The following is a 14,350-nucleotide window of genomic DNA, read 5'->3' as shown; positions in this document are numbered from 1 at the left end:
TCTGCATATAACACTTTCACAGATATTTTTCTAAAACACTATAATAATCATTTTCCAATCAAAGAAAAAGAAATAAAAGTAAAACATTTGAGCTGTCCATGGATCACCAGCGGAATCAAAAAATCTTCAAAAACTAAACAAAGACTATATGTTAAATATTTGAAAAACAGAAATGTAACCGCTTTTCTGGAAATTTTTGCTCTAGTGGTTTTTTTCGAAATTTAATTTGTCTTTTCAACTTCATTACAATTTCATTTTCAGTACCTAAGATTTGTTCCAAATCCTCTTTACACAAAATTAGACCACCATCCTTCCCACCACCACCACCACCATCCTTCCCAATTTCTGTTGTCAAAAACTCTTTTTCTTCGCTTTTGTTCCTTTATTTCCTTTTCTAAGTTGCGCTTGTCCATCTCATCAATTTTGTTCTGCAATATATTTGCCTTTTTTTCTCTGTACTTTCTGATATATCCTTTTCTATTTCGCCTCGCTAGTAAAACTAGTCTTGCAATTTCTTCCTGGGATTTCCAATCGATCCAATCAGCTGTTTTGTCATTGTTAAACATCATGACACCAGCTGCAGCTACTGTTGTCATGTTAGGTTTCATTTTTAACCTGCGGTCATAAGAAGCAAAGTCACGTTCAGACACAACGTTAGTACGCACATCAACATCTGGATTGTGTTATTTCCCTACAGGCAATTGGTCTCTTAACTGACTCTGGATTATAACCGAACACGAACAACATATAACTTCAAGACATTCTTGTGTTAAGGCATCCAAAAATGGGTCATTACAATTAGAAAACAAACAATCAAACACTTCATCCTTGGTGAGATATTTGACATCAAAAAATGTAAAACCACTTAACATTATTGATGCATCAGAAGATCAACAAACAAAACAATTAAACATTTGCGACCAAACGGTATTCAAAGAAAAAATATGACCCTCTTCTTTATTAATACGAAAAAGAGGTCCTGATATCAGTTTATTAAAAATTCCTAGAGCTCTTGTTGAAGCATGAAAAATTATGTTTTCAATACCATGCCTAATTGATTCATGAAGGAAATTTGAATCATCAAAATTGAAAACAAATTCTTTAAAATGATCTTTATGAAAATACGTTGCTCCACCAAGTAAAAATATAATGTTAAATCAATGATGCAGAAATGAAACCATAAAATTTTTTTAAAACTTCTTATGCAAAAATGCCCTCCATTCATCAGGTTTCCCGTTTCGTTGATCGCTATGTCTATAGCATGTAAGTTTTGAAAGAATTTTTAAAACCACCATGAATACTACATTCCTGCTCAACCACTTTTTCCGATTCTATGATTGCTTTTTCCGCGTATATTCCTAAATTATGGATAACATGTAAGCCACAAAAAACATGATGCATTTGAGAAATTTTTAATTTTTTATTTAAAGGAAACCGATCATAGTTTTCAACAACAAAAGACAAAATTGCTTCTCTCCAATGTTTAAATTGGCTAAACAAACTTGAATTAACTATAGTGCGATCTGTCATCAAAAATTTGAAAGAAAAAATAAAATTTTAGACATATCATTTTTTAGCTCTCCAAAATAAGGTTGCACCTCGCCTGAAAACATTTCTTCTATCCCAAACGTGTAGCTTCCAGATGATGTTATGACTTAAAAACTACCAACCTCTCTAAAATTATACTTTGTGCTATCTGTATGAAGAACATTGTGTGTACTATTCAACATAGCCTCTGAAATCTGAGCTTTTGATAAAAGGTTCGTTTCACTAAAAATTTCAGCAGCCAAAGGAAGTGTGCAACATGAAATTCCACCCATTTTTTGTAGCACAGTTCTGATAACAGATTCAACATTATTAACAGAAACATTTTTACTTAAAAGGTCGTAATAAACAGAGCGAATTTCATCATTGTATCTACCTCCTTCAAAAACATCAATTACATTTTTTTCAAAAAAGTTAACTCTTTCCTTAAGCTCTTCTGAAAGATTTATAAAGTAACTTAAACTATCTTTTAAGATTGAATCATTCGTTTTATCAGATGTTTTTAAAACAGTGCTTTCAATTTTTTTCTTTAGATACCATGTCTTTTGTCAATTTAATTGTGAACGCTTTCTAGCCAAATCAATTTCTTTTTACAATCTAAGATTTTTTTGCAACAATTGGTTAATCCGACAATCCTTTCTAACTTCTCTTATGTTGACATTTCTGACATTATATTTTGACAAGATTGTTTGATATTTTTTTGATAATTAAAAACTGGGAGATTCTCTTCATTAATTTACGTTTCAAGAAGAACATTTTCAGAACCACTTCCTAAAGGAGTGTATGCGATAGAATTTGGGGTAATAGAACACAAAAAATCATCATTAGCAATTTGCAAGTTTAAATCAGAAGATACAAAAACAGTAATTGGATTTGGAACAATTTCACTATTGTGGATAGAAGTTGGGGTAGAACAAGCATCAGAAGGTGACAAACCAACAACATCGGAAAAGCACCAATAAAAGATTAAGTAGAGCTTAAAAAACACTTTGTTAAATCAAAACTTTTGGCACGATTTAATTTTGCAATGTGATCTTTTGACTTTTTAAAGCACTTGTTAAGCTTAACATCAGATATAGGATATTTAAAGTAGGATGTAAAAAATAATGAAAGATTTAGCCATTTTAAGTTATATCTCTCTTTTTCTTTACAAATTTTTAAAAATTGGCTATTGGTTAAAACCAAATCTGGATTTTTGAGCGAAGCATTGCAACATTAATATTTATAAAATCCAAAACATTCTTGTTGGTAAAAAAGTATGTTTTCCGACAATATTGTGGATGCCAAAATCAAAGGTAAACTTAATTTAAAACAGAAAAAAATAAGTGGTGGATCATTACAATTTAGTTTAACTAGAATAGAACTGTTAAACTTCAAAATGTTTGCGAAAACGTAATTCCTAATTTAATATTTTGACTTACTTGGTTGACTTATAGATGGAGCAACCAATTTGTTGAGACTGTCAACACCTAAACTAAGGGAATTAAAATTGTTACTATTATTCATATTAATTTAACCAAAAAACAAAAATAAATAAATTAATAAAAAAAAATAGGTAAATAAATTAAGAAATAATGAAGAAATTTCTTACAAATTTCAATTTTCATGAGTTTTTTTTTATTACTATTTTTAAGTTTTATTGTTTTGAAAAAAAAAGTTTAAGGGCAACCTGTACTTAAAATAGTAAAAATCTTTTTCTTAAACAATGCAGAACTTTGAAAAAGTAAAATATTTATTTTCATTTGCTTAAAATTTAAAGAATTATACTTTCACTTTCAATTTTATTTTCATAACTTAACCAAAACAAACGCAAAAATTAAAACAAAAACTATAAATATATATATATATATATATATATATATATATATATATATATATATATATATATATATATATATATATATATATATATATATCGTTTATGCTGAAAATTCGGAGCTGCGCAAAATCCGGCAGACATTGATCAGTATTCTATACTACATTTAAACAATTTAAAGTAAATGAAAAGAAAAATAAATTAAAATTGATTGAATCATTCTATAACAAAGTAAAAATTGTAATTTTTTATAAGCATTTTGTTGTTTATGTTTACAATCTGGCTGTACTTCACATTCCAGAAGCCTTTGCGTTACCAATTACAATAATTTAATGCAAATTTTGCCGAGTTAATCTTTTTGTTAACTCGGCAAAATTTGCTTAAATTAAACCCCACTGGTTAATCTTTTGTTAAAAAGATTAACCAGTGGGGCAAAATTAATGCAAATTTTGCCCCACTGGTTAATCTTTTTGTTTAAAAAATAACTCGCTTGCGGGAGTTATTAGTAATACTTTGTTTTTATGGTGTTAAAGTCAATAATTTGTTAAATTTCTATTAGGGATTCTTCAATTTTAGGTTTGCCGCTATATTATGGTATTGAAAAAATTATTTTAAAGTGCTTAAAATATACATTAATACGTCTTTAAAAAAAGTACATTTAAAAAATTTTATTTTTTGAAAAAATGCATTTTTGTTTATGTCACTTAGATACAGTTTCAAACATTTTTTTAATGAAATTTTTGATGATTGTAAAACTTTTATTTTTATTTTTGCACTAATTAAGCCCATTAGTGTGAATTAGTTGAAGCCAGGTCATGAACACTTGAACTGATGACGTTCTTTTATTTTGTAACATTTGTATTAAGCAAATTTTTTTTTTTAATCTTTATTTAGGTGCCCCAAGAAGTCCTTACGGTCTTATCACAGTGCACCGCGGATGAGGATTTAATTGGAAGCTCACGCCTCCTAACTGGTGTCGCAAAACTTGCCAAGAGGTGGAGTTTGAACCACGGATCCTTTGTTTCTGAGGCAAGTGCGTTACCACTGCGCAACGGCTGCTCCTATTACTGCGCCACGGATGCTTTATTTATTTTTTAAATTTAAGAAAATAAAATTTATTAAGTTTTTGAGTAACTTTTTTTGAGTTACTTTGGAGTAACTTTTCCTTAGTCTAACAAGTGTCCTCAAAAAAATTATTTAACTTAAAAATCAAAAAAAAAAAAATTATTTTAACCAATTTTAAAGCTATTCTGCTCCACTGTGCGCAGATAAAAAAATATTTAGCGAAAAATGCTTTAATACAGAATACTTTGGTATTGAAACTTTTAAAACCCAATTTAAATCATGTTATGAAGATTTTTTGGTCATAAAAATAAAAATATATAAAAATAAGAAGTATTAACATAAATATTTACAAATTCCTTTTTTAGAATGAGAATTTTAGAATGCAGTTATTAAGTATGATTTGTCTTTTAGAATGCAGTTATTTATTAAGTATGATTTGTCTTTTAGAATGCAGTTATTTATTAAGTATGATTTGTTTTTTAAAATGCAGTTATTTATTAAGTATGATTTGTCTTTTAGAATGCACTTATGTATTAAGTATGATTTGTCTTACGGAATCACGGTGCACTGACGAACTTTTATTAAGTATGATTTGTCTTTTAGAATGCACTTATGTATTAAGTATGATTTGTCTTACGGAATCACGGTGCACTGACGAACTTTCACAAACAAATTAAATTTTCAGCTACAAAATGATTTCTTTTGAAAAGAAAATACTTCAAATGAGGTAGAGGAATTATAGTGCATATTCGGAATGATTTAGAAAAAAAGATCAGAAACGACCTTTCATTTTATGATAAAAACAGTGAGACTCTTACAACTGAATTGTTCACAAAAAGAAAAAGATTCTAATAACAACTTTTCACAAACCACCTGATAGTAGTATTACTTAACTAATTATTTGAATAAGGTTTTTATTTAACCAACAGTGAAAAAAAAAATTTATTTTGCATAGGAGACTTGAACATAAACTGTTTAAAATACTAGGTTGTGAAAATACATGCCAACACAAAAATCTTCTTTTATAATTTATTTCAGCACGGTATACTCTCGGTACTACTCTACTACACGGTAAACCTACCCGAGTGTCTTCATAAATAGTTACTGCGTATAAAATTTACTAACAAACTCACTTATATATAGAAATGTTAGTATATTTTTATATAGTATATATTAGTATATAGTATAGTAAAAGTTAGTATATTTTTTATATTTAAAAATTCCTTATAAAGAGATGTATCTATAGATATATCTAGAAATGGAACCTATAAACATTTTTCTTGGACACTAGAATCAGAAGCGGATGCAGAATTTTTTGTGGATGTTGCCTGTTTTTTTTGAGTTGCCAAAATATAGTCGGCGATGCTATTTTGTAAATCCCTCCCCGGGCCAGCGAGGAAGGGGGGGAGGCGGGAGAAGTTGCAAAAAAATATCACCAATTGTATCAACTTGTTTCTCCGCGCAGCGGCCTTGTTCGTCGAGAAAAAAAAAAAAAAAAAAAAAATTTTGGCTATTTGTCATCAAAGCGGTATCAGTACTTTATTATTACTTACTTGGCATTGTTTTCAATTACCCATATAAACAAAACTAATAAAAATTGGCTATTCTGTTCATAAATTAGACATTTTTTCTTTTTCTAACCTATTTAACGAAGTGTACCAACGAGGTAAGCCATAGGACTTTGCACTCCATCTGTAAACTGTCATGTGCCCTAAGGTTAGCCCTCCATTACTGGATTCTTTCCTTTTTTTGATAGGCAGTTGGTGTAAAGTATTAATATTGTTACCTTAAGTTAGTCCTCCATTTCTAGATTCTTTCCTTTTCTTGATAGGCAGTTAGGCCAAATTTTTTTAAATAGATTTATCTCTGTTTTTCTAATTTTCACTAAATATAAGATAAACTTAAATATAAAATAAAATAAAAAACACGATCAATAAAGTCAATAAAAAGTCAATAAAGAAAGAAGAAATTAATAAATTAATATTAGGTTGAAACCAACTCTAAGCGTCATTTCCCTAAAGCAGAAAAAATATTTAAAACTCTTTCTAGATCAGGAATTATTTCTTGATGAATAGACATCAGAGCTAAAGAATTAAATCTCGACTCTATCATGCGGCTTTGCATATAAATTTTCAGTCTGCGTACAACGGAAATGCTCCTCTACACATATAATAATTGGAATTGTTCCCATTATTAAAAAACCTAATGTTTTGGAAACCCCTCATATAAATAGACTTTAAAATCTCTGTAATAGCGGATGGACAATATCACAATCAATGTATCTCATAACAAGAAATAGCTGTTCAACATTAGAACATCAGAGACTCCATCACACAAGATAGAAAAATAACCTGACTTTTTAATTTCCTTAATTAGAACTTCTTCGATTGTTTTTCCACAGCATTTAATAAGTTCGTTTTGTGCGGTTTTAGATATACAGGTTGCTTTTTTAGGAGCAGAACGAATATTTTGCTTAATTACTTTATCACTTGCTTCAAAAATTTAAAAGTTCTACAAAGTTACCTATACCAATGTTGTCTTTACATGTTTCTCCGATCTCTGCATGATACTTACTATCATCACAATGGCCTCAAAAAGCATTGTTTTTCCACAGCATTTAATAAGTTCGTTTTGTGCGGTTTTAGATATACAGGTTGCATTTTTAGGAGCAGAACGAATATTTTGCTTAATTACTTTATCACTTGCTTCAAAAATTTAAAAGTTCTACAAAGTTACCTATACCAATGTTGTCTTTACATGTTTCTCCGATCTCTGCATGATACTTACTATCATCACAATGACCTCAAAAAGCAATATCGGTTTAAATTAGATCTATATTGCAGCATGTTAAGACATTTGATGAAGTTGACAATTATTAATGTGATCCATTTAAGCACGAATCGCATTACCCCATATTGTAAAAGGTTTTCGAATAATGTTAATTATTGTGGTATTGTTTGGAATTGTGGACAAGTTAGGAATAAATATTTTATTAACTAAATCTAGTAACATTGAATCATCTTTGCCAACAGATAGATGTCTACAGCGCTCATTGTAAGTAAAAACATTATAAAAAGGAAGGCTTGAAGACTGATCTGATGTACAAGGAATGCAATTAAGTAAGATTAGATTAAGAGTAACATCAATATTTGTCTCTATAATTTTAGTTTCATTATCTATGCAATACGTTATGTGAGATTGAACTAATGACTTCTTTTTTAAAAATAGATTTTCAAGAAGTTGATAAGATAAACTAAAAACTTTAATGGTAAAAGAAGAATGCGATAGAACACTTAGCAAAACTGAACATGATCCTCTTTTTAAATCACTTTTGACAAATTTCTTTGAACATAAAACTTCTCTTTTCACAATAGGGAAAAAATGATTTGGTGACCACATATCTTTATTTTTGAAATAGAGCAACAATCAGTGTTACACCATAAATTAATCATAATTTCTTTATTTGTTTTATGATCAGCACGTGGGTATATACTTACATTAAATAACTTTTTATATTTTTCAAGTCCAAATCAATATAAACTCCAGTTTATTTAACACTGTAGATAATGCAATTAAACAAAGAAAAGAAGCAAGTTTATTGTTTAGCTAGACTTCTTTTTTTTATAAGTTCAGAAATATTTATATCGTTTAATTCTGTAAAGAATCAGAAGACTCAAATGAAGCACATGCCATAAAAACACTAGAGATTGAAGAAAAACTTTAGGGTTCCACTTGGTTTAAGATTATTGAGATTCTTGAATAAAAGATTGCTTTCTCAAACAACTGAACAGAAGGTAATAGTCAATAAATTTCATGTATTTTATCTGATGAATTTATTAATAAAGCAGCAGAGTTGTAAAGAAAGTTACCATTTTCCATTGACCTGTAAAGTCATAACATATATAAACTAAATATAACTAAAAAAAAACGTATTTGACTAAAGACTATTTGTCAAGAATTGATATTTTATAAACAAAATAAAACATAAAAAAAAACGTGTTTAAACTCATACTATAAAACAATATAGTCTTCATTTAATTTTTGCATGGGAATAAAAGCTTTTATTTCAGAATTTCTTAAAGAAAGAAGATTTGAAAAAGTTTGAATTTAATTCTTTGAGATTATTACGAAGCTTTGCTTTGTATGTCGTAATATTAGGCAAATGTTTGGCTTTAATGGCATTGGATAGCAACAAATCCGTAATTGGAAACAAAAATAAAATTTGGATTAAAAACTACTTTAAGCTAATTTTTGATAAACTTCAATTTATTCGAATACTTAAGGCTTTATACGAACAATTAAGGCGTTATTAGAATGATTAAGGATTCATTTTTATATATAAACGAAATCGAGAGAACCCTTTTGATCAAACGTTCCTGCAACTTTTTTTTGTTGTCTACCGGAAATTCGGGTCAAATGAATCCTGAAACAAGGGATTTTGGCCATAATTACGGTAACCAAAATAAATAGATTGCAATAACGATTGATAAAAAGGGTTCTTTTGGTTCCGTTTACTTTTAAAAAAGAATCCTGAATAATAGCGGCGTTTTAAAACATGACGGAGGAGGGCGAAGTCTTTGAAACATTGTTATAGTTGCTATGTTTTTCTATAAAGACAATATTTATTTTTTTTAAGAACTCATATATACATTTTAAAATACTATAAATTTATGTTTTGGTATTTTTTATATTATAAAACGGAATTTTTATAGTTTTTTAGAATATAATGGGTGAATCCGAGGCAACACTTGATACCCCTAGATCCGCCCCTAAGAATAAGCACTTTCCATTGACAGAAAAAATAAATGAAAATCAATTACTTGAATTGTCAATGGATTACAAGAAGAATAAAAAAATTCTCTAGGAAAAAACAAAGATTATACAACAAGTATTTAAAGAATAGGAATCAAAAAAATCTCACGGTCTATAAACAATACAAAAATCTTTTTGAAAAAACTTTAAAAAAAATCTAAAGTATTGTATTTTTCAAAACACTTACTAAAACATAGTGGTAGTATTATAAAAAAAGAGGTAATATGAATGAAAGTATTGGTAAAACTAAATTAAAATCAGAAAGTTTACCCTCCAGAATCAAGGAAAATGGAATTGAGTATACAGATAAAGAAATCTCCAAAAAATTTAATAAGTTTTTTGTAAATATTGGCTCAAACCTAGCATCACAAATCATTTAATAACTATTTTACTGATCATCCTGGTTTACTTTCTGAAATTGATCTAAAGTTAGAGGAATTCGAAGAAGCAAAAAAATTGTTATAAAAAAAAAACGAAGCTCCAGGCATTGATGATATTTCCAGCAATGTAGTAATAGATATCTTACCCTTTATAAAAAATCCTCTTTTTAATATTTTTAACTCATCAATTCGAACAGGAGTTGTACCAGAAAAATTGAAAATAACGAAAATTTTACCAATATTTAAAACTGGAGACACGGCATGGCTAACCAATTTTAGACCTATCTAGATTCCTCCAGTATTTTACAAGCTTCTGAGACTACAATAGACTATAAATTCCTTCCAAGCTTTTGTGATCTACAATAGGCTATAAATATCTAACAAAAAACAAAATTTTGAGTGAATATCAGTACGGTTTTTATTTTCAAATCATTCAACGAAGCATGAAATCATACACCTCGTGAACAACACCAGCTTTTTATAAAGAACTCATGGACACCATCATCTTTTTTGCACCATCACCTCATGATCAACATCATCTTTTGATAAAGAACAGTTTTTATTAGGAGTCGATACGGTCAAGCATAAAATTCTGATTAAAAAAATGAAAAAATATGCTATAAAAAACAATACTATTAAATGGTTCACCAGTTATTTAAATAATAGACAACAATGCGTCATAATTGACGATATTTATAATTCAAAGCTATTAAAATTGAAATACGTTGTTCCATAGGAATCAATTCTTGCCCCCTTGTTATTCCTTATTTACATTAATGACCTTTCTAATGCCTTTAAAATTCTTGATTGTAAAATGTTTGAATATGGTACAAATCTGTTTTATTTATCTACTTTTATCGATGAACTTTTTGATAGAGTCAACCTTGAGTTTCAACAACTTGAATTTGAACTTGAATTTGATATTATTTAGAATCAATACATTTACAATAAAGAATAATTTTTTTATGTTTTTAAAAAAACTAATAATACTGTAATTTAGTCAATTATTAATTATAAAGTATATTGACGAAGAGATGCAACACCAGGCATCTCTATACTATCTAATGTGTAAAGCAAATTGTCGACGAGACAAGTTGTCCATCATGGACACTTTTGAATTGGATAGTAAACTTTTGAATAAGTTGACCGTGTAAGTGTCAACTGCTTCCTGTGGTAGCATAATCCGGGACGGTGTGACTGTTGCATTCTTTCATTCGTTTATGTATATATATATATATATATATATATATATATATATATATATATATATATATATATATATATATATATATATATATATATATATATATATATATATATATATATATATGTATATATATATATATATATATATATATATATATATATATATATATATATATATATATATATGTATATATATATATATATATATTAAAAATAACTATCTGAGCGTTTTTCAACCCCTTTTTCATCACATAAAATCGTATATAAATACAAAGTTATAATTTCAAATACAATTATAAAACTACAATAGTCATTAAAGGAATAATCATAAATGAATGCGTGACTTTCATCATGCGATTACTAAAAAAGTGATGTCGCTCTTCGCAATCGTTAACAATTTGTCTGTGTAGAGCTGTTTATTATGACTTTTCCTGTCATATGCGTTGTTAGAGATTCTAGGAGGAACAAAAAAATTAACATCATCACTTTTATTTACAACTTTAAACTGTTCAATAAGGTCTCCTCTGGCTCTTCTCTCTTCCAGTGTTGTCATTCTAAATATACTTAAACGTTGCTCATTTGGGAGATGCCTGATTAAGGAAACTTCTGTTGCTCTGCGCTGAACTCTTTCAAGCATATTGATATCTTTTTTTAGGTTAGGAGACCATGTTTGAATAGCGAATTCCAGGTGTGGGTGCATGTATGCGATGTAAAGCATTCGCCAGAGATGAATGCTTCTGCTTCATTTGATATCAGAACACCTTCAGTCACCAGGTCTCCTTCAGTTTCAGTTTCTTCCAGGTTTCGACGAGTGCCTTCTGTGTTTGTCAATGAATAGGCTTGATTAGATTTTCTGTTACCTTAATCGACATGCATTGTTTTGCATTAAAGAACATCAACCATTTGTGAGATCATTTTATGGCTTTATCAATGTCTGATTGTAAAGCTAGCATATCTTCATTCGATTTTATGATGTTCATACATTTACTATCAGATCGTTTATAAATAGTACAAAAAGGAGAGGGCCGAGGAGGCTTCCTTGAGGGACGCCACTTGTGAATTTTTCCAATCGTTCCGAAGCACACACACAAAATTAATATCTCCTTATTGACGGCAGAAACATGCTTCTAGAATATTACATCATAAAAACAAACTTATGCATGCTAAACCCCTATTAAAAGAAATGAAAGCGCTAAACATTTATCAAATTAATATCTATGCTAATATACTATTTATGCTAAAATACAAAATGGGATTAGTTCCTTCACGATTTATAGAAAACTTATTTGATTAAAATACCAATAAGTTTAACTTATTGGAATTTTAATCAAATCAAATACTCAAGAACAGCTGGTAACTTTATTGCACTCCAAAAAAATAAAAAATTCTCAATTCTCTTATCGACGCCTTTATATATATAACAAATTAATTCCAAAACACACCTTAATTACTCTTCCAGACAAAAAATTTTCTTGAAAATCAAAACTTAAAAATTTTGTTCCTAATATAGAATTACATAGATATGTTCTAGTTCACATTGATAAATAAAAATTTGAATATAAAACAATCTACACTGAAAAATATCCGATTTTTATATATATAAAAAACTAATTAACATTAAAAAAAAAAAATACACATACAAATCATAATATAATTAGAAATAACAAAATTTTATCACAATAACATTTAAAATATTTGTGCATAAGAATCACAACCCAGACAGCAAGGATATACTAGTCCGATAATGGCTATTCTATGCCAGCGAATTTGTTAAAGGACCTATAAAGTTCCGTTCTTGGATTGCCAGTTCTGGGAAGCTGTAACAGACTCATTCCCGAGCCTTTGTAAATTGCCTGAGCTGGGTAGCCGCAAAAAAACTATTTATGGTCCAACACAGATTTGCCGAAGCAAATCAACAGATATTAGCCCGATAGCATATTTTGAAACCATATACAGGCTCAGAATAGACAGAAATATGAGCAATCTGATTAACTGATTTTGAAAGAGAGGCAAGTGCACATTTGTTGAAAAATATATTTAAAATCTAAACAGATTATCGAAATAAATTTCATAGTAATGATAAACTAAGTCTTTCAATAAGCTAAGTTTATCAATACAAGTTTTGTGTTATTATCAACACAGGAAATTTATTTTATTTTAGTACTCATTAGAGTATTTAAAAGGTATCAAAATCTATTTGTAAGAGAGAATATTCACTCGTAAAGATCTCAAAATTTCAATAAAGTTTACCTTGGTGATGAATGTTTTATCTGTTGTTAATTTAAAGAAATGGAAAAAAATTGTATGTGTTGAAGTAAATTCGAAAAGATTTATAAATGTATTTATAAATCTTTTCGAATAAACATTAGCGTTTTTAAATAAAGAAAACTTGTACTGATTGCAAAACATGTTTACTCCTTTTCACACATTCAAGTTAAATATTTCAAGAGTTTATACATCACTTTTTTTTTCAATTATTACAATATAAAAAAGGGCCCCAATCATTTGCCATAATCCACTTTTATTTGGTTTATTAATACATTTATAAATTTTTTCGAATTTGCTTCAACACATACATTTTTATTTCCATTTATTTAAATTAACAACAGATAAAACCTTTATCACCAAGGCAAACTTTATTGAAATTTTGAGATTTTTGCGAGTGAAAATTCTCTTGTACAAATAGATTTTGATACCTTTTAAATACTCTAATGAGTACTAAAATAAAATAAATTTCCTATGTTGATAGTAACACAAAACTTGTATTGATAAACTTAGTTTATTGATAGACTTAGTTTATCATTACTATGAAATTTATTTCGATAATCTGTTTAGATTTTAACATATACATGTTTCATGTCAATAAATGAGCTCTGAGGAGATTTTGTTTTCATGTTTTATTTCAAACATAGTTTTGAGGAGACTGATATATTTTTTTATTACATTACTCTAACAAAACATCGTCTTAAACCATTTAACACTTTTTAAAAATTTAGAAAAATTTTGGCAGGCTACATTAACTTATATATAAAATATTATTTGAAATTTAACAAAAGAAGTGAAATTTATATGTTTGTCTACTGAACAGTAAGTTTTTGTACAGTTACATATAAACACTGACATTAAAAGTAAGAAAAAGTATAGAAGTCAAATAAGTTCACCAAATAAAAATTAATTATATCCCAGCCTCCCGCTGTCTGTCACCAAACATATCATGTAAACATATTATGTTTACATATTATAATACCAAAGTACCAAACATACTATGTAAATATTTATATTATGTAAACATGGATTTATATACCAAACATTATAATAAACCAAATAAAAGTGGATTATGGCAAATGATTGGGGCCCTTTTTTTATATTGTAATAACTGAAAAAAAAAGTGATGTATAAACTCTTGAAATATTTAACTTGAATTTGCATGAGTGCAATTTTGCAAGATTTCTAATTGTTTCTCGTCAAATGTAATGTCCATGTTCTATAAAGCATGCTCAATACAAAGTATATATGCAGTTGCACT

This window comes from Hydra vulgaris, chromosome 06 (assembly GCF_038396675.1).
Source record: "Hydra vulgaris chromosome 06, alternate assembly HydraT2T_AEP".
Taxonomy (NCBI): domain Eukaryota; kingdom Metazoa; phylum Cnidaria; class Hydrozoa; order Anthoathecata; family Hydridae; genus Hydra; species Hydra vulgaris.
This window is presented reverse-complemented; position numbering follows the sequence as displayed.